A 20,675-nucleotide genomic window follows, 5' to 3' on the forward strand; every position below is an offset into this window, starting at 1 on the left:
ACCAACTCAGTTCAAATAATTTATTGTCTCTGCCATGCTTTTTGCATAGCACAGCTTAAGCTGTCATTCACTGACGGGCTATTTATATAGTCTGAAATTCCAAAGGATTCCTGGATTTGTGTTCTTCTACACTCTTTAAATGATGCATAATAAGGTACTCCACAGAGGTCTTTTGTAATGAATATGGAGCTGTTTAGTTTGGGCCCCTTCAAAGGAATGGAAGAACAGTAACTGGCTGTTTGAAATTTTATATTATAGAAACTATACTCTGCCACTACTTGAATTTGTTAGCATCTTTAAAATAAACTCTACTCCCAGACAAAACCGAATCAATCTTTGTGTTCTTGATGTTTCATTCTAGGGCCAATAAGAGGTGTAAATAGAAGCCCTGAGAAATAAAGGAAGTTGTTGTTCTAGAGGGATATTCTGGAAGAGATGTGTCCACTATTGTTGATGTGTGTGTGTGTTTTTTTAAAGGTGGCCAAGTTTTTCTTGGCTTCTTTAGCCTAATTATAATGCCTGCTTTCTAGCTAGGTGTGGCAGAGTTCAGATTTGAGTTGCAGAGTTGTCAAGCCAAATACCTGCTAGACACCTCAAGCTGGAGGTCTTGTAGGAAACCCAACCGAACATCTTCAGATTCTTCCCTCTAACCACCACCTTCAAGTACCTAATTTTTCTCTTTTATTCGTCATCTCAGCAAATGGCAAATTATTTGCCCATGAATCCAAAACATGAATGTGAGAGTACAGTGTGAAGAACAATATAAGGAGAGAGGGAGATATTTAGCTCAATCTGGGGTGTGTTGACCAGGCATTAATAACGTAGTTCTCACAACATCAGTGGATTGTATCATTTTATCAATGTGAATATCCTGGCTGTAATATTTTATTTTAGTTTTGCAAATGTTATAATTGATGAAACTGGGTAAAAGGTAACACAAATCTCTTTATTATTTCTTACAACTGCACCAGCTATAAACTTATAATTATCTCCAATTTTAAAAAAATGTTTCAAATGTATCTTGATCCAAGTATAGAATTCATGTCAATAGTATTCATTTAAGCATAAATTCTATTTTTACCATATTATAGATGCATGCATAAATGTTGTAGGTAACTTTAATAATATTTTTCTTCTATATTCTGGTTCTTTGATTATTCAATGTTTTGAGGAGACAAGTAAATATTTTTACTGGTTTATTATCAAATATAGTTGTAGGTTGTTGGTTGACATCCTATACAAAAACAAGCACATGGCAGTGTAGTCAAGCGAGTACTCTTTCACTGCTAAACTTGCACTCAGTGGTTTCTTCATTTTACATGTAGCTTTATCATTGAGAGCCCTTTACCCTCCTCTCCTGAAATACAATATGATTTTTCGAATTATATGTGACTCACCATATTTTAGATTTCTCAAGGGTTACTGAAACAGATTAATGATGATTCTATTTGTGGATTCTGCATTATGATTAATGATCTGAGAGTCACTGAAATACTTTTGTGTCCATGGGATTATAGGATTATTTCCAAGGCCATCTGAGGACCTCATAATGGCAGGAGACAGTGAGGAACAGTATGACTGTTTCTTTCTGTGTAGTGTTTAGGGATGTGGTTTGTTAAAACAGATGAAAAAATCAGGATGCAGGTCAACTTTACAAAAAAGGAACTCCTAATCAGTAAAAGTTCTGCCATACTCCCAGAAGACTACATTGTCCTTTTACAATGTCTAAACCCATTGCTCACTTAAGAGAAATAAGTACAATATGCTGCTAAAAATGTAATTGCAATCAATGTGTTTCCAAGCATATGGAATTTTTTTTAAAGACATGTTATTTGGGTGAGCTCTTGTTCTGTGAGTTGAATGCCAGTCTACCTGTTGTTGGTAGTTGAATACGGTCATTTTTGGTCATTTAAGCCAAATAAAGATCTTTCCTAATAATAGACAGAATATATAAGAAAAGAAAAACTTTCCTTTTGCTCAAATAGACTGCTTAGGATATGCTTACATCAAGTGCTTTGATTTTCCCTCTGGTCATTTTACATAAGAGAGTATATTTATTCCCTAGAAAGCTTAATCTGTAATCAGTTATATTTAACAAGTTAACTCAATTGTAAATGATATGATACAAATGAAGATTAAAGCTAATTTAGGACAGCATTTTTACTACTGTATGAATTAGCATTGGAAGAATCAGAAGGAACCATGTTTTTGATTAAGGTTTGGTTTAGGCTGAAGGGTTTCAATAAGATCATTTTTATAAAACTCTGAACTGGAGCCAATACCAGCTAAAAGATAACAGGATATATTAAAGCCATGTTAGAAGTTTAAAAATAAAGTCCCTGAAAACCTTTAATCAAGATACAAACCTGTGTGTGTGTGTGTGTGTGTGTGTGTGTGTGTGTGTGTGTGTTGTAAAGTCTACCCTCACCTGCCACAGTTTGCTCATGACCATACATTTATGCCCTGCTCCCATTACTCCAAGTCATTCTTTCAGCCGCTGTAGCCAGTATTACTGCTTTCCTGGCTAGCATTCCCTGTGTACAGTTAAAAATTTCCAATTCATTTTTTTCATGTTAAAATCAAAACATTCTTTCAAAATACTATCTTGATCATGGCCAGTTTTCTGTGTAATCCCCTTTCATAGCTCTCTATTGGCCTTAACATGGGCCAAAAAGATGAGCCAACATTCTTTACTTATATAAAATACTCTGTAGTGTCTTGCTTCTGCTCAACTAAGGTCATCCTTCACTACCTCTTCTGACCTTTCCACTCACCCAAATTATGCTCTATGAATCTTCTGAGCTTTCTGTCATCTCCTATTCTTTGCAGTGTTTTTAGACTCTTCCTGTAGTATTCCCCCACTGCCTTCCATACCTGTCATCTGACAAACTTGTAATAGTGGCCGAGGTCATGATTTGGAACTGAGGAATCTCCTGGCTTGTGCATGATAGCTTATTTGTCTTTCTTTCCAATATGTAGGAAAGCTGTAAGATTTGGGACTGGGTTTTGTTCACCATTATATCTATTTTGTAAGATTAAAATATGCTTTTGATGGTAGGACAAAACACAATGACAGATGAAAGGCAGAACACTTTATCACTTACAGCTCCAGAGGAGAAAAGGCTGCTATGCAAGGTGATACAGGGAAGAATAACAACAAGCTGGAACAGTAGGGGACAACTTATGTATGGCAAATGGGGTGGGTTTTGATAGGTTACTGGACTCCTAGTTTATTGGCAAGTTGGATAATTTTGCAGGGTCCAGGGCATAGGGGCTGCTTCTAGTTGTCTTGTGCCTAACTCTGGGGCAAGCAGGAGGGTTCATAGTTACCTAGGAGGGTAAGAACCTGATAAAGGAAGTGGCTGGGGTATAGACATAAATAGCTGCCTAAGAAGGGGATCTGGTTTCATCTAGCTATTGCTGCAAAACTGGGTGAAGACAAGGTTTCAAACAAACAAAAACCAAACTATATTACACTATAGTTCAGAGTTTAAATTGCGTGCTTAATGCATATTTATTGATACAATGAGTGAAAAACAGATACATAGGTATATGCATAAATATATGTTACCATTTGGCTCTATGGCTACTGTGCTTTTCTTAAACTGCTAGTTTATTTGGTATAATCTTACAAGTATCTAAACATCACCTACCAGTTACTAAGTGTTTCTGGGCCTGTTTTCACATCTCTAAAATGGGTTTCAAATCCCAGCACTTTGGGAAGCTGAGGCTAGCGGATCAGAGGTCAGGAGTTCAGACTAGCCTGACCAACATGGTGAAACCCCGTCTCTACTAAAAATACAAAAATTAGCTGGGCGTGGTGACATATGCCTGTAATTCCAGCTACTCAGGAGGCTGAGGCAGAAGGATCACTTGACCCAGGAGGTGGAGGTGAGCCAGGTTCACGCACACTGCACTCCAGCCTGGACGACAGAGCAAGACTTAATCTCAAAAAAAAAAAAAAAAAAAAAAAAAAGCGTTTTAGACTCCTTCCTACAGTGAGAAGTGGTAAGACATTTGGGAAATTAAAATTTATATATTTTATTTTCAGAAACATTACTTTGATAATTGTATTTATACAAGATAAAACTACTATAAATATGCTAGCTGACCAGACATAAAATTGATAAAGTTAGGCCAAGAAGCAGTTTCTAGAACTGGCAGACCAAATTTGCTCCCTGCTTTGAAAACTACACTTAAAAATTAGCTTTTTATGAAACAGTACTCTTTTGGAATATGACTGTTGGCATTGCAAATAATAATGCTAACATATGAGAGAAAAAATAGATTATGTTTTATCTTTTAAACATTCAAAATAATTTAGATGCTTCCTAAATATATTCTTGCTGTAGTTGCAATTTGAAAGGCATAATAAATAAATGTATTTGCAGAGTTTACTCAGATTGAACTGTTTTAAAGAAACTTATGAAGACAAATGTTGCTCTTCCACCAAGGCCAAAGTAAAAAATGAAGAAAAATTAAAACTGAATTTTTTTGGAGTTAATATCTTTTATAATGTTTTGATTTGTTTGCATTGTTAATATTATTTACAATATGATTAAGACCAAGCAGCTTATTACATAAAGTTTTTTAGCTATAAATAAAAGATAAGGAATTCTAAGCCATGAATGTATGATTAACAAGATGTTCATTCATCATGTCTCCAATGGTCTTAAATTGTGTGTCTGTTAAATACCTTATTTCTAAGGAAAGTGAGGGAAGAATATGTGCAAAAAAAGTACACTAAAACAAATAAGGAAATAAAAAAGAAATAGATGCTAAGGTATAAGGTATTAGATTACAAAAGAAGGAACTCATTTAGAGTCACTCAAATAGTTAATTTTGAATCTTTTATCCCTTGCTGGAATCATCTATTTTAAATGTATTTTTATTCTGAAATAATCCCATAAAACTTGCAAACACAATACAAAGTATTGATTTCGAAAGTAAGTTGTTGACCTGATATACAACTTAAGTACTTTAATCTTGTGTGATTTATTATAAACATAGTCAGTCTTCTACATAACCACCATACAGCCATCAAAATCAGGAAAATAACATTAATATATTATTATCAACTCAGCCTCAGACCCTACTCAAGTTTTTCCAATTTTGTAAATCATGTTTTTTTATAGAAAAAAATTCAGGTCAGAATCCTGAGTTGCATTTAGGTGTTATGTCTCTTTAATCTCCTGTGGTCTAGAGTAGTTCAGATTATTGCCTTGACTTTCATGACCTTGATACTTTTGATGATTACAGGACACATATTTTATATAATATTATTTAATTTGTGTCTTTCCAATGTGGCCTCATGATTAGATTCAGGTTATGCATCATTGTCAAGAATATCTCAAGGATGCTAGGTCTTGTTGTTGCCTCCTATCAGGTGGTTCACAGGTTCTATTTATTCCATTACTAATGATGTTAACCACTCTAGCTGATTGCCCACACTGGCCACCCACCTCACAGTGTGCATGAACCTCTAATCTGCTTTGACTGACAGCCCATAGTGCACCACGTCTCCACAGGTGCATCTTATTCAGCTTGACTTGTTCTGGCCACTAATGTTTTTAAAACTGATTTTTCAAGAAAGGGAAGGGAAGGGAAAACAAGACAAGACAAGGCAAGGGAAGAGGGAGAGAAAACACCTTTAACTTCATAGACATTATATACTCACAATCTTTAATGAATTAAAAAGTAATATATGAACTTCTGGTTTTGGGTACTATATAAAAATGGCTTAGAAGCCATCACTCCTATCCTTCTAATAAGGAAAAAAGGCTGAATAACTGAAAACTAACAACTTTTCTTAGATACATCAGAAGAGTTCACAAAGTAAAACCACTATCCCCAAAACTGGAGAGTTAGGTAGAAATAAACAATCACTGCATACTGAGCAGAAAATGCCACAGGAGCCAGCATCTGGTGAGAACAGTTAAAGAGTACTTAATTGACTAAATACTGGAGACTGAATGTGGACTAGCTTGAGATAAAAACTCCCGAAATCCCAGAATTAGGGTGTTCCTCATACTTTTGTGAGTTTTACCTCTAAGAGCCCCAACATGTTCTCACTGTGAAGATCCATGAAAAATCCCCTCCTGCTTCCAGTTGCAGGAGAGGAAGAGTAACCACTTGGAAATGTGTCCAGAGCATTCTGTTCTCCTTACCAAAGGCCTGCCTTCAGGGAACACTATCTTACCAGAGCCTAACCAAGTTTGATTGTACCTTAGTTTAACTGACCTGGGCAAAGGGAAATACCCAACTCCAGCCCACTCTAGCCTTTCTATCTCACCTAAGGGATTGAACATAAAAGCTGAGAAACACTGGTAAAAGTCATAACCTGGGGCACAAACTCACTAAAAGACTGAGACCTACCCACAGGAGTACACAGCACTTCTGACGTTTTACTACCATGACAATAAGGAACTTGTGTAATAGCAAGTGATTGCAGTTGAAAAAAATCTGTGAGGTTCAGACTCTGTTTAAGAAGTGGTCTCTAGGGAAACATGAACACCACAGGAGAGACAAAAACAAGGACATCAGAGAAAATTTTAACCTCTGAAAAATACGACTATAGCAAAGAGTAAGCACAGCCTAAATCCTAGCCAGGTGAAAACACCCCATCCTATAGCCTATTTATCTTAGTCCCTTTTATGTAACATATCATTTCTAACTTTCAACAAAACATGTATAAGGCATGGTAAAATAGAAAAACAAAATCAAAACAAAAACAAACAGTCTGAAGAGACAGAGTGAGAACTAGTCTCATATATGGCAGATTTGGGAATTATCCGATTGGGAAATTATAACTGTGACTAATATACTAAGAGGTCTAATGAAAAGTAGTGGACGACATGAAAGAACAGGTAGAGAATATAAGCAGAGAAATGGAAATCCTAAGGAAGAGTCATAAGGAAATACTAGAAATCATAATGCAACAAATGAAGGATGTCATCGATGGGCTCATCACTAGACTGGACATAGCTGTGGGAAGAATCAGTGAGGATGAAGATGAGTTGATAGAAACTTTCAAAACTCAAAAGTAAATAAAAATATTTGAGAACAAAATATCCAAGAACTGTGAGTCAATTTCAAAAGGTTTAGTGTATGTGCAATGGGAATACAAAAAGAAAAAAAAGAAGGAAAAGAAGATATATTTTAAGAAATAACATCTGAGAATCTCCCCAAATTATTGACAGACAGCAAATCTCAGATGCAAAAAGCTCAGGTAAGTATCAAAAATGTATACCTAGACATATTATATTTATACTTCAGGAAATCAAAGACAAGTATTTTGACAAGTCAGAGAAAAAAACAAAACACCTATAGAGGAACAAGAATAAGAATATGTCAGACTTCTCATCAAAAACCATGTAAGCAAGAAGAGAATGCAATACAAAGGAAGTATTTAAAGAAAGAAAAACCTACTGACCTAGAATTCTGTGTTCAGTAGAGTTATTCTTCAAAAGGGAAAGAGAAATACAGATTTTTTTCAGACAAAAAATGTTGGAGGAATTTGTTATGAGTAGACTGAAGGGAGACAACTCAGAAACAGAAAGTCGTATTTCATGTTCTCACTTATAAATGAGAGCTAAATAATATGGACACGTGGACATAGGGTGTGGAATAGTAGTCACTGGAGACTTGGAAGAGTAGGAGGGTGGGAAGTGGGTGAAGGATGAGAAATTACCTAATGGGTACAAGGTACACTATTTGAGTGTTAGTTACACTAAAAGCCCACACTGCACTACTGTGCAATATATCCCTGTAGCAAAACTGGATTTGTACCCCGTAATTTTTTTTTTTTTTTTTTTTTTTGAGATGGAGTCTTGCTCTGTTGCCCAGGCTGGAGTGCAGTGGCATGATCTTGGCTCACTGCAACCTCCGCCTGTCGGGTTCGAGCATTTCTCCTGCCTCAGCCTCCTGAGTAGCTGGGATTACAGGCAAGTGCCACCACACCTGGCTAATTTTTGTATTTTTAGTAGAGATGGGGTTTCGCCATGTTGTTTAGGCTGGTCTCAAACTCCTGACTGTGTAATCTGCCTGCCTCGGGCTCCCAAAGTGCTGTGATTACAGGCATCATCCACCTCACCTGGCTTGTACCCCTTAAATTTAAACACACACACATACACAAACACACAAAATGAAAAAGAATTCCTCCAGAGGAGAGGAATATGATACAGATACTAAAATTGGATTTATATAAAGGAAGAGCATTCAAATGAAATAAAAGGGGATAAAATAAAATTGTTTATAATCTAAAATGTAAGAGTTAAAAACATTAATAGCAACAATGTATTGAACAAATACAGCTTATATATAAGTGAAATGTAAGACAGTAACGTTATAAGAAATGAGAAGGAGAAATTGGGAATACTTTGTTATATGGTACCTGTAATAAAAAATGGACCTAGATTAGTTGTATATGTATATTGCGAACTTTAAGACAATCATTTAAAAAACTAAAGAAATAAGTATAATTGATATACTAAGAGGGGAGAGAAAATAGAATCATATAAAATGCTCAAGTAAAACCAGAGAAGGAAAAAAGAGAGTGGAAGACAGAAACAAAGAACGGGAAACACATAGAAAACAGCAACAAATGTAGCCAATAATAACCCGGCACTAGCAATAATCACTTTAAATGTCAGGTGTTGCCAATGTGATAGTATAAAGAGGTAGGGCCCTTAAGAGGTGATTAGGTCGTGAGGGATCCTCCCCCAATTAAGACCCTTATTAAAGTGGCTTCATGCGGGGTTCAGCTAGCTTTCCCTTCTGGGGATGTAGTGTTCTTCCCTCTAGAGAATGCGGCAGTAAGGCACCATCTTAGAAGCAGAGAGCAGCCCTCACAAGACAACGGAATCGCATCTACCGAGGCCCTGATCTTGGACTCCTGAACTGTGAGAAGATAAATTCTTGTTTTTTTTTTTTTGTAAATTACCCAGTCTCAGGTATGTTTTGTAGCAGCACAGAATGGACTAAGGTGATATTTTTACTCATCATGAATATAATAATTTAATGATATCATTCAAGGTTTTTCTACCTTCAGCTAATCTCATACAGGCTAGCCTTATGCAGTATGATTTGGAAAGCTATCCTCTTATTAGAGCCCATGTGGGTTCCTTTTGACTTCCCAAAACACTCCCCTATAGCAGTTGGTTAAAATTGGTAACCATACTAATTGCTCACTATTTACATCACTATGTTTTTACAGTTCTCACAATGCCTAGAATAAGCACCTCCTAATTACTAATGTTGAGGGCCACTAAGACCTCGCCCCACCAAACTTGAAAGTTCTTAATCTTCGCCAGAAGAGACAACAAATAAATCTTCAATGAGTTTCTACTTTGGAAAGGGACTTTGTGGAATATTAGGGAATACAAGAAGTAAATGTAAGACCAAGTTCCTGTTTCACAGGAAAATTCAGTTCCTGTTAAAGTTCCTAGTCATGTTAAGGAAGTTGGTATTAAAATTCAGTTCTAGAAATTAGACAAAGGGAAACTAATGCTTCTAATAAATATAAAGTGCCTAAAGGATAGTGAAGAGAATTCACAGTGTGGAACAAGGTGATCGGGGAAGGGAACAATGAGGGTACTTTTAAAGGAAATGCTTTTTTTCCCCCAAACTGCTTTTCCTCAAGTGATTTCCAAGTCATGTATATAAAATCACTTTGGGGTAATTGAAAGCAGGAGTGAGAATAAAAAGAGAACTGAGAGAAGAAACAGTAACTTTTATTTAGCACCTTCTGTTGGTAGGGATCTTTTTAAGCACTTTACATCTGTTAATCATTTCATTAGTAACTCTGTGAGGTGGGTTTGGTGTCTCCCATTTTACAGATTAGGGAACAGGTGTGTATGGGGAGGTCAAATAGTATACTTAGTGATACACAGCTATTCCTAGTGGACTGAGACTCCATTTTTTTTTTCTCTTCAAATTACATAAAAATCATAAAACATGCTGAAAAAGAAACGTATGTACATGGTAATTTCAATTGCAGCCCAGTGAAGATGGTTTTTCTGTTTTTTTTTTTTTTTTTTTTTTAAATTAGCATCAGAGGAAGAAACCTGATAAACAGATTTCTAAATCTATAGTCAGAACTTGTTCTAGTTATATAGTATCATATGCATTTGGATTGGGTGAACTGTGAAGACTCTAAATTTTGTTCAAACAAGGTTTGCATCCAACCATTTACATTTAAGAAGCAAAATAGCTGCCAAGCTGTAATGTTTCTAGAAAGATAGTGAAATGCATTTTTTTTTAGTGATTAGAAATTGATAAACTGCAAGTGTTCAGCATTTTTCAAAGATTCTTCTCTAAATCCTGGTGTTGCATTTAAACAAAAACTATAATTACAACTTGTAAATATGTATAGAATATGGATTGGGAAACTTTCTTTTGAAAGAAACCGAAACATTCTTTTTGAAAGTGCGTTTCAAAAAGCTTGGTAATGAACAAGGGCTAAATGTATGTTACCAAATCTTGAAAGTTTCCACTCAAACACTGGATACAATCAAAGCTGATTCCAAGGAAAGTGCTAGACCATAGGTAAGTTACAAACGACTAATCAAAAATCTGTTACATACCTTAAACCTCTTATATACATAAGGCAAATTGAAGCATAGGGAAGTTGGTGATGAGGATTTCTTTAGAGAGAACTAAAGGTGTAAGGTAGGAGGTAAGATCCTCTTCCTGTCAAGAAAAGAGAGAGGGTTTTAGTGGGATTTGTCAGCATTCTGGGCCTCCTGTAGTTAGTTACATTACTATCTGACTCCTGCTGGGAAAATATCTAAGGCAGAGAAGGCCAGTCAGCTACTTGATGGTGGTGTGAGGAGTGTGCTTACTGTGTTGTGAATGGGTTGCACTTTCAGATTTTGCACAGGTATAGAATAAATGAGTGCTTCCTGAGGACCAGAGATAGTGCATTATAGGGCATCTTAGAACTTGTCCAATAGGGCCACCTAGAGGGGATCCTGAAGATGGAGAGGGAGTTCTGTGGGGCTGAGGATCATTGTAGAATAAAATGGTCAAGAAGCCTGCATGAGATCGTTAGTCACTGGGGTCTTCACAGAACTCTTGAAAGTGGCCCATGAAGGAAGAGGTCAACTTTAAATATCCTTTATGCCACTGCCAATCTCTGTCAAGAAGGTTTCCAAAATAGCCAGAAGTGAGGAAAGGGTGTACAAGAAGACGTGAGAATGCCAGTTACACTGCCTCCCGCCAACCCTTCTCCTTCAGCATGCAATAGCTACCAGAATTTCCTGTCTGCAAAAGATTTTGTATTGCAAAGAAATCTCAGCTTTTCATGAAGATTGATTGTAGATTAATATACTGTTGTCATATTCATATTCACACTGCTGAATTTATACTGTGTTCATGTAAAAAATGACCATAGGACCTACCTAGGTTTTCATCCAAGGTGAGCATCATGAAATAAAGTTTCAATTATTAATGGGAAACAAAAATAAAGATTTTAAAATTACATCTCATGAACCCTTCTTGGTCAGTGTATCAGTTACATATATTTGGGTGATCAAGTTAATTTCAGAGAACTCAAAGAATGTTTTTGTCTAAGAAAGTTGATAGGGTTGGAAATTAGTTTAATAGAAAGACAATGAATGTCAGGCTAGGGCATTTCGACTTTCTTATAGGAAGTGAGGGTCATCGATCATATTCGAATAGATGTATGTCAGATAATGACTATAACGACAATTTTAGTACTATTTTTTAGTAGTGATATGCACTGATTTTTATATAGCAGCTCTGTTATAAGTCAATAAAAAGCCTTGAAAATTAAATGATAAATAGGTTGGTTTTATTTTAAAACAAAATAATCTCTTGAGATTTAAACATATTTGGCATTAAAATAAATGACAGTAGCACAAAAGGGAGCACACATTGAAACTTACTTAATTCCTTATCTGTTCTAGAAATATTTAAAGTATAAAGGAGATTGCAATAATTCCAAGATATGTGTTGCCATCTCTGGAATAACTACTAAATAAAAATAAAATAATGTAACATTAAAAACTTAATAAAGGGGAAAATTGGAAAATAAAAGTGTTGGTTATTTTAAAAGAAGTCAGGAAAGGAAATTAAAAAGTCAGTAAAAGGGCAAATAGAAAGTAAATTATTGAAATGTAGGGTTAAATTTATATATACCAGTAATTATATTAAATATAAATGGACTGAACACCTCAGTTAAATATTTTCAGATATGACTGAAAACATGTTGCTTTCAGGAGACATATTTAATATACAGACATAAGAATATATAAAACCCATAAATAACAGATGATATAGCTTTTCTGATATCAGGTTAAATAGAGTAAGAGAATACCAGGATTAAGAACATCATTACATTAAAATAAATGAGCAAGGGGAAAACATAACAATTCTATATTAATATGAACTTAACATCCTTAAACAATTGAAAGAGACAAATTCATAATTATAGTTGGAAATGTAACACTAATATTATATGCCAACAGAATGAGCTTTTTGAAAATCAGTAAGGTTATCTATAGAAAATTTGAACACAATTAACAAATTCTAATTGACATGTAGAACGTTGGATTAAATAATTGCCAAATACATGTTTTTTTTAAAAAGAGCGCATGGAGAACTTAACAAAATATAGAGGCGTCTGATATGGTTTTGCTCTGTGTTCCCACCCAAATCTCATGTTGAATTGTAATTCCCAATGTTGGGGGAGCGACCTGGTGGGAGGTGATTAGGTCATGGGGTTGGGTTTCAACCAAGCTGTTCTCGTGAAAGTGGGTGCTCACAAGATCTTATGGTCTAAAAGTGTGTGACACTTGCCCCCTTGCTCACACTCCCTCTCTCTCCTGCCACCTTGTAAAGGTGTTTGCTTTCTCTTTACCTCCCACTGTGATTATAAGTTTCCTGAGGCCTCCTTGTCAGCTTCCTGTTAAGCCTGTGGAACTGTGAGTCAATTAAACCTCTTCTTTATAAATTACCCAGTCTTAGGCAGTTCTTTATAGCAGTTTGAGAGCAGAGTGATACACCATCTAAATAAAACTCAAAGGGTTGAATTCAAACACAATGTATTTTCTGATTTTAGTGGAATGAAATTAGAATATCATTACAAAAATTTTAAAATTAAATGTTTGAAAATTAATGTTATATATTTAATAACACACATGCCAAATAAGATATCATATTGAAAATTAGAAAGTAATTTGAACTGATTGATAATGAAAATACATCAAACTGGCGGGCCAGAACTAAGTCTGATTAGAACAGTGATTCTCATCTGGGTGATTTTTGCCTGCAAGGGAACATGCTGCTAAACATATTACAGTATACAAGATAATTCCTTACCACAAAGAATTGCCTGTCCCCAAATGTCAATAGTGACTAGGTTAAGAAAACCTGGCTTGAGAAAAGTTTAATGCTTTAAATGTCAATACTCAAAAAGACTGAATATCAATAACCTAAGTATCCATTTGAAAAAAATAACAGGCCGGGCGCGGTGGCTCAAGCCTGTAATCCCAGCACTTTGGGAGGCCGAGGCGGGCGGATCACGAGGTCAGGAGATCGAGACCATCCTGGCTAACACGGTGAAACCCCGTCTCTACTAAAAAATACATAAAACTAGCCGGGCGAGGTGGCGGGCGCCTGTAGTCCCAGCTACTCGGGAGGCTGAGGCAGGAGAATGGCGTGAACCTGGGAGGCGCAGCTTGCAGTGAGCTGAGATCTGGCCAGTGCACTCCAGCTTGGGTGACAGAGCGAGACTCCGTCTCAAAAAAAAAAAGAAAAAAAAAAAAAAAAAGATAACATTAGAATAACACATTAAGCACAAAATCAAAGAACAAAAGTGAAAATAAGAGCAAAGATTAATGAAATAGAAATAAACACTATAAAAAGAATCAACAAAGTCAAAAAATTTTTTTATCTGAGAATAGTACTAAGAGTCAAACCTCTAGCAATAGTGATAAAAAGGCACAAATGGCTAATATCAGGAAAAATAGATGGAACATGAGTTTGGCTCCTTCAGCTATTAAAAAGGTAGTAAAAAGCTGTTATAAACAACTTTACATTAATAAACTTAAATATAATTAACAATGTGCTTGAAAAACACAACTTACTAATACTGCCATGAGAAGTAAAACATCTGAATAGAGGGATGTGTATTCCATTTTCCAATCTAGAGAGTAGAATAATGAAGATTTTTCCGATGTGTTTTATGAGGGTAGCATTATATTGATACCACAACCTATTATGGAGAGTAAAAAAATAAAAAATAAAAATTGGAGAGCTGGCAAAATATTAATAAATAGAACTGAAGAATAAAGAATATATTTGAGAATATATGGTTAATTTAACATCTTAAAGTATTTAATGTAATGAACCATGTTAACAACAAAAGGAGAAAAACCATATAACTTCACCCAAGGAGATAAGCAGTATTTGATAAAATTCAACACCCATCCATGGTTAAAAATACAGTTCTTAGCAAAGTAGAATTATGATTTGACTTCCTTCATGAGATAAAGAATATCTGTAGAAACATGCAGCAAATTTAATACTTCATGATAAAATATTAAAAGCTCCCATCATGATGGGAACAGGGTAAGGATATTTATTAAAATTATATCTACTAGACATTATACTGGAGTTCTTTGCTGGTGTAATATGGCAAAAAAGAGTGATTTAAAAAGGAAGAAAAACATTTTCATTATTTGCAAATGATATGATGGTATGTAAAAAATTGAAAATTTGAAAAAAATTATATAAAATATTAGAATTATTGAATTTTGCATGGTTATTTCATGTAGTACAAATATGCAAAGCAATTATATTTATTTTTCTGACAATCTCCTTAAAAATTGTATAATTAATACAATTTATAATAGAATCAAAAATAGCAAATTCCTAGGAATACATCAAAGAAAAGTTATACCAAACCTCCATACAAAAAATGACATTATTGAAGGAAGTTTTAAGAGACTTAGTAAAGGGAGAGACATCCCATGTTCATTGTTTAAAAGACTCAATAGTTTAAGTATTTCAGTTCTCACCAAAATGATCTAGAGAGTCAATCCACATTCAATGTCAGCAGGATATTTCATAGAAATTGACAAGTTGATTTAAAATTATTTTAAAGAATTCTTAATTTTTATGTATTTAGGGAGTAGAAGTGCAGATTTATTGCATATACATATTGTGTCATGGAGAAACCTGAGCTTTTAGTGTACCAGTCACCTGAATAGTGAACACTGAATCCAGTAGGTAATTTTTCAGCCCTCATCCTCTTCCCACCCTCCCACCTTCTGTAGTCTCCAATATCTATTGTTCTACTCTGTATGTAGACATTATATACATTGGGCCTACAGAGACAAAAAGAGAGACATTGTTTAGCTCCTACTTATAAGGGAGAAAAACGTAGTATTTGACTTCGTTTGAGTTATCTCATTGAGACTAATGGCCCCCACTTCTAACCATGTTGCTGCAAAATACGTGATTTCATTCTTTTTACAACTGAATAGTATTTCATGGTATATATCCTACTTTTTCTTTAACCAATCATCTGTTGATGGATGCTTCCATATCTTTGCTATTGTGAATAGTGCTGCAGTAAACATACAAATATAGCTATCTTTTTGATATAAAGATTTCCTTCCGGGTATATACACAGTAGTGGGATTGCTGGATCCAATGGTAGTTCTATTTTTGGTTCTTCAGGAAATCTCCACACTGGTTTCCAGAAATGTTGTGTTAATTTACATTCCCACCAGTAGCATATAAGTGCTACCTTTTTTTCTCCACATCCTTGGCAACATTTGTTGTTTTTAGACTTTTTAATAATAGCCATTCTGACTAGAATAAGATTGTATCTTATTGTGATTTTAACTTGCATTTCTCTGATTAAGGATGCTGAGCATTTTTTTTTATGTAAGTTTAGAGGCTGCTTCTATGTCATCTTTTGAAAAATGTGTGTACATTTCCCTTGCCCACTTTATAATGGGGTTGTTTTATTCTTGTCTGAGTTCCTTGTAGATTCTGGATGTTAGCTGTTCATCAGATACGTAGTTTGCTGCTTATTCTTTAGGTTATTTGTTTACTCTGTTTCTTTTGCTGTGCGGATGCTTTTTAGTTTAATTAAGCCCCATTGATCTTTTTTGTTTTTGTGTTTGCTATTGAGGATTTGATTATAAATTATTTGCCAAGGCCAATGTCTAGAGGAGGTTGGAAAATCCTAGGTTTTCTTCTAAAATTTTTATAATTTCAGGTCTTACCTACACTTATGTCTTTCATCCATTTTGAGTGAATTTTTTGTAGGTGGTGAGAGATAATGGGTTCAGCTTTATTCTTCTGCATATGGCTATCCAATCATCCCAGCAACATTTATTAAATAGAATGTCATTCCTTCAGTGTATATTTTAGTAGCCTTTAAACTCAGTTGATTGTATGTAGGTGGCTTCATTTCTGGGTTCTCTATTCTGTTCCATTTATCTATTTTTATACCAGGGTCATGCTGTTTTGGTTACTATAGCCTGGTAATATAGTTTGAAGTCAGGTAGTGTGATGCCTTCAATTTTGTTCTTTTTGCTTAGGATAGCTTTGGCTACATGGTCTCTTTTCATATGAATTTTAGGATTTTTTTTTATAATTCTTTGAAAAATGATAATGGTAATTTCATAGGAATTGCACTGAACCTGTAGCTAACTTGGGGAAGTATAGTCAATTTAATGATATTGATTCTTTCAATCCATGAACATAGGATATTTGCCCACTTGTTTGTGTCATCTATCATTTCTTTCATCATTGTTTTGCAGTTCTTCTTGTAAAGGTCTTTCACCTCCTTGGTTAAATGTATTCCTAGATTTTTTGTTTTGTTTTGTTGCTATTGTAAATGAAATTGCCTTCTTGATTTTGTCCTTGGCTAGATTGTTATTGGTGTATAGTAATGCTACTCTTTTCTATGTATTTTGTATCCTGAAAGTATACTGAATTCATTTATCAAATCTAAGAGCTTTTTTGTTGGAATATTTAGGATTTTCTAGATGTAAGATCATATCATCAGTGAACAAGGTAATTTCACTTCCTCTTTTCCAATTTAGATACTTTTTTTCCCCCTCTTGCTTAATTGTTCTGGCTACGACTCCAAGTATAATGTTGAATAAAAGTGGTAAAATGGGGCATCCTTGTTTTATTCCAGTTCTTAGAATGTTTTCAACTTCTCCCCATTAAGTAGGATGTTCACTGTGGGTTTTTCATATATGGTCTTTATTATGTTGAGGTATGTTCCTTCTATGCCTAGTTTGTTGATGATTCTTATGAATGGATGCTGAATTTTATTGAATGCTTTTTATGCATCTGTTGAGATGATTATATGGTTTTTGTCCTTTATTCTGTTTATGTGATGTATCATATTTGTTAATTTGCATAGGTTGAATCATTCTTATATTCCTGGGGTAAATCCTACCTGATCATAGTATATGATAATTTTGATATGCTGTTGTATTTGATTTGCTGATACTCTGTTCAGGATTTTGAATCCACGTTCTTCCAGGGTATTAGTTAATAGTTTTCTTTTATGTAGTTTTGTCTGGTTTTGGTAACAGGGTGATGCTGGCTTGTATAACAAGTTAGGGAGAATTCTCTTCTCCTAAATATTTAGAATAGTTTCAGCAGTATTGGTATTAGTTATCCTTTGTACGTTTGGTAGAAATTGGCTGTGAATCCATCTGGTACTGAGGTTGTTTTTTATTTGATTTTTTAAATTACTGATTCAGTTTCACCACTCATTATTGGTATAAGAATTCTATTTTTTCCTGGTTTGTTCTCAGGAGGTTGTGTATTTCCAGGAATTTATCCATTTCCTCTAGGTTGTCTAGTTTGTGAGCATATAGTAGTTCCTGATAGCCTCTAATCTTTTGTATTGCTGTGGTGACTATTCAGTTGTAATGCCCCCTTTTTCATGTATGATTGTGTTTACTTGGATCTACCTTTTTCTTTTTTTGGTTAGTCTAGCCAGTGATTAACCAATTTTATTTATCTTTTCAGAAACTCAACTTCATTTCATTGATCATTTGTATTTTTGGTCTATATTTCATCTAGCTCAGATCTGATCTTTATTTCTTTTCTTCGGCCAACTTTAAGTTTCGTTTGCTCTGATTTTTCTAGTTCTTTGATATGTGATGTTAGGTTGATAATTTGTGATTTTTCTACCTTTTTGATGTAGGCATTTAATGCTATAAACTTTCCTTTTAGCATTGCATTTTCTATATCCCACAGATTTTGGTATGTTGTATTTTCATTTTCATTTATTTCAAAAATTTTTAAATTTTTATTTTAATTTTGTCATTGATCTAGTAATTGTGTTTTTAATTTTCATTAATTAAAAAAAAATTAATTTCTGTCTTAATTTCCTCATTGACCCACTGATTGTACAGAAGCATGCTATTTAATTTCATATATTTGTATAGTTTCCTAAGTTCCTCTTGGTATTGATTTCTAGCTTTGTTCCACTGTGGTCTGAGAATATATGTGGTACAATTTTAATTATTAATAATGTGTTGTCTTGTTTTGTGACCTAATATGTAGTCTGTCTTGGAGAATGTTCTGTGTGCTGATGAAGAGAAGGTATATTCTGTACTTGTTGGGTAGAGTGTTCTGTAAATATCTGTTAAGTCCATTTTGTTTAAAGTCTAGTTTAAATTTTCTGTCTTAATGATCTGTCTAGTGCTGTGAATGGGATGTTAAAGTCCCCCACTATTGTGGTATTTTTATATTATCTCTTTCTTGATGTAGTAATATTTGTTTTGGGAATATGGGTGTTCTGAGGTTGGGTGCATGTATATTTAGGATTGTTATATCCTCTTGAGAAATAAAACTTTTGTAATTATATAATTAACTTATTTGTCTTGTTTTGATTAAAATCTGTTTTATTTGATATGAGTATAGTGACTCCTGTTCACTTTTGGTTTTCATTTGTTTGGAAAATATTTTTTCACACCTTTACTGTTAGTCTATATGTGTTATTGATAAGGTGAGTTTCTTATAGGCATGATATAGTTGCATCATGGTTTTTAAAAATTTTTAATTCATTTCCCCAATCTGTATCTTTTACGTGGAGCATTTAATCCATTTACACTCAAGGTTAACATTGATATGGGAGGCTTTTTCCCTGTCATATTATTGATAATTTTCAAGTTGTTTGATAAATTCTCCATTTCTTTCTTTTTATTTTTTTCTTCTCATGTGGTTTGATGAAATTCAATCATGTTGCCATTTCATTCCTTTGTTTTCCTCCTTTGTGGAATTGTTTAATATGAATGGTGAGTTTCATATTTCCATGTGCTTTCATGATGGTGAACTTGGACCTTTCATTTTTATGTTTAAGACCCCTTTGTGTTATTCCTGTAGGACCAGTCTAGTGGTGACACATTTTCTCATCATTTGCTTTTCTGAGAAGGACTTTATTTCTCCTTCATTTTTGAAGCTTGTTTTGGCAGGATAGAAAAGCCTTGACTGGCAGTTTTTTCTTTCAGCAACTTGAAAATGCCATCCAATTATATTCTAGCCTGTAATTTTTTCATTTAAAAGTCTACTGTTATCTTGAGGGGGGTTTCTTTTATTGATGACTGGACACATTTCTCTTGCTAATTTTATTTTATTTCAATAGGTTTTGGGGGGAACTGATCATATTTGGTCCATGAATTAAGTTCTTTAGTGGTTATTTCTGAGATTTTGGTGTACCCAGCACCTGAGCAGTGTACACCGTACCCACTGTGTAGTCTTTTATCTCTCACCCCTACTCCCACCCTTTCCCCCAAGTCCCCAGAGTTCATTGTATCATTCTTATGCCTTTGCATTCTTTTTTTTTTTTTTTTTTTTTTTTTTTTTTTTTTGAGACGGAGTCTCGCTCTGTCGCCCAGGCTGGAGTGCAGTGGCCGGATCTCAGCTCACTGCAAGCTCCGCCTCCCGGGTTTACGCCATTCTCCTGCCTCAGCCTCCCGAGTAGCTGGGACTACAGGCGCCCGCCACCTCGCCCGGCTAGTTTTTTGTATTTTTTAGTAGAGACGGGGTTTCACCCTGTTAGCCAGGATGGTCTCGATCTCCTGACCTCGTGATCCGCCCGTCTCGGCCTCCCAAAGTGCTGGGATTACAGGCTTGAGCCACCGCGCCCGGCCTGCCTTTGCATTCTTATAGCTTAGCTTCCACTTATGAGTGAGAGCATATGATGTTTGCTTTTTTATTCCTGTGTTACTTCATTTAGAATAATGGTCTCCAATTCCATCCAGGTTGCTGCAAATGTCATCATTTCATTCCTTTTTTATGGCTGAGTAGTATTCCATGGTATGTATACATATATGTATAATATTGATATAATATGGCATATATATATATTCCACATTTTCTCTATCCACTTGTTGATTGAAGGGCATTCGAGTTGGTTCCATATTTTTGCAGTTGCAAATTGTGCTGCTATAAACATGCATGTGCAAGTATCATTTTCATATAATTTATTTTCCTCTGGATAGATACCCAGGAGTGGGATTGCTGGATTGAATGGTAGATTGCCTTTTAGTTCTTTATGAAATCTCCACACAGTTTTACATAGTGTTGTACTAGTTTACATTCCCACCAACAGTGTAAAAGTGTTCCCTTTTCACCACATCTACACCAACATCTATTGTTTTTTTATT

The sequence above is a fragment of the Rhinopithecus roxellana genome, chromosome 6 (genome assembly GCF_007565055.1).
Source record: "Rhinopithecus roxellana isolate Shanxi Qingling chromosome 6, ASM756505v1, whole genome shotgun sequence".
NCBI lineage: Eukaryota > Metazoa > Chordata > Mammalia > Primates > Cercopithecidae > Rhinopithecus > Rhinopithecus roxellana.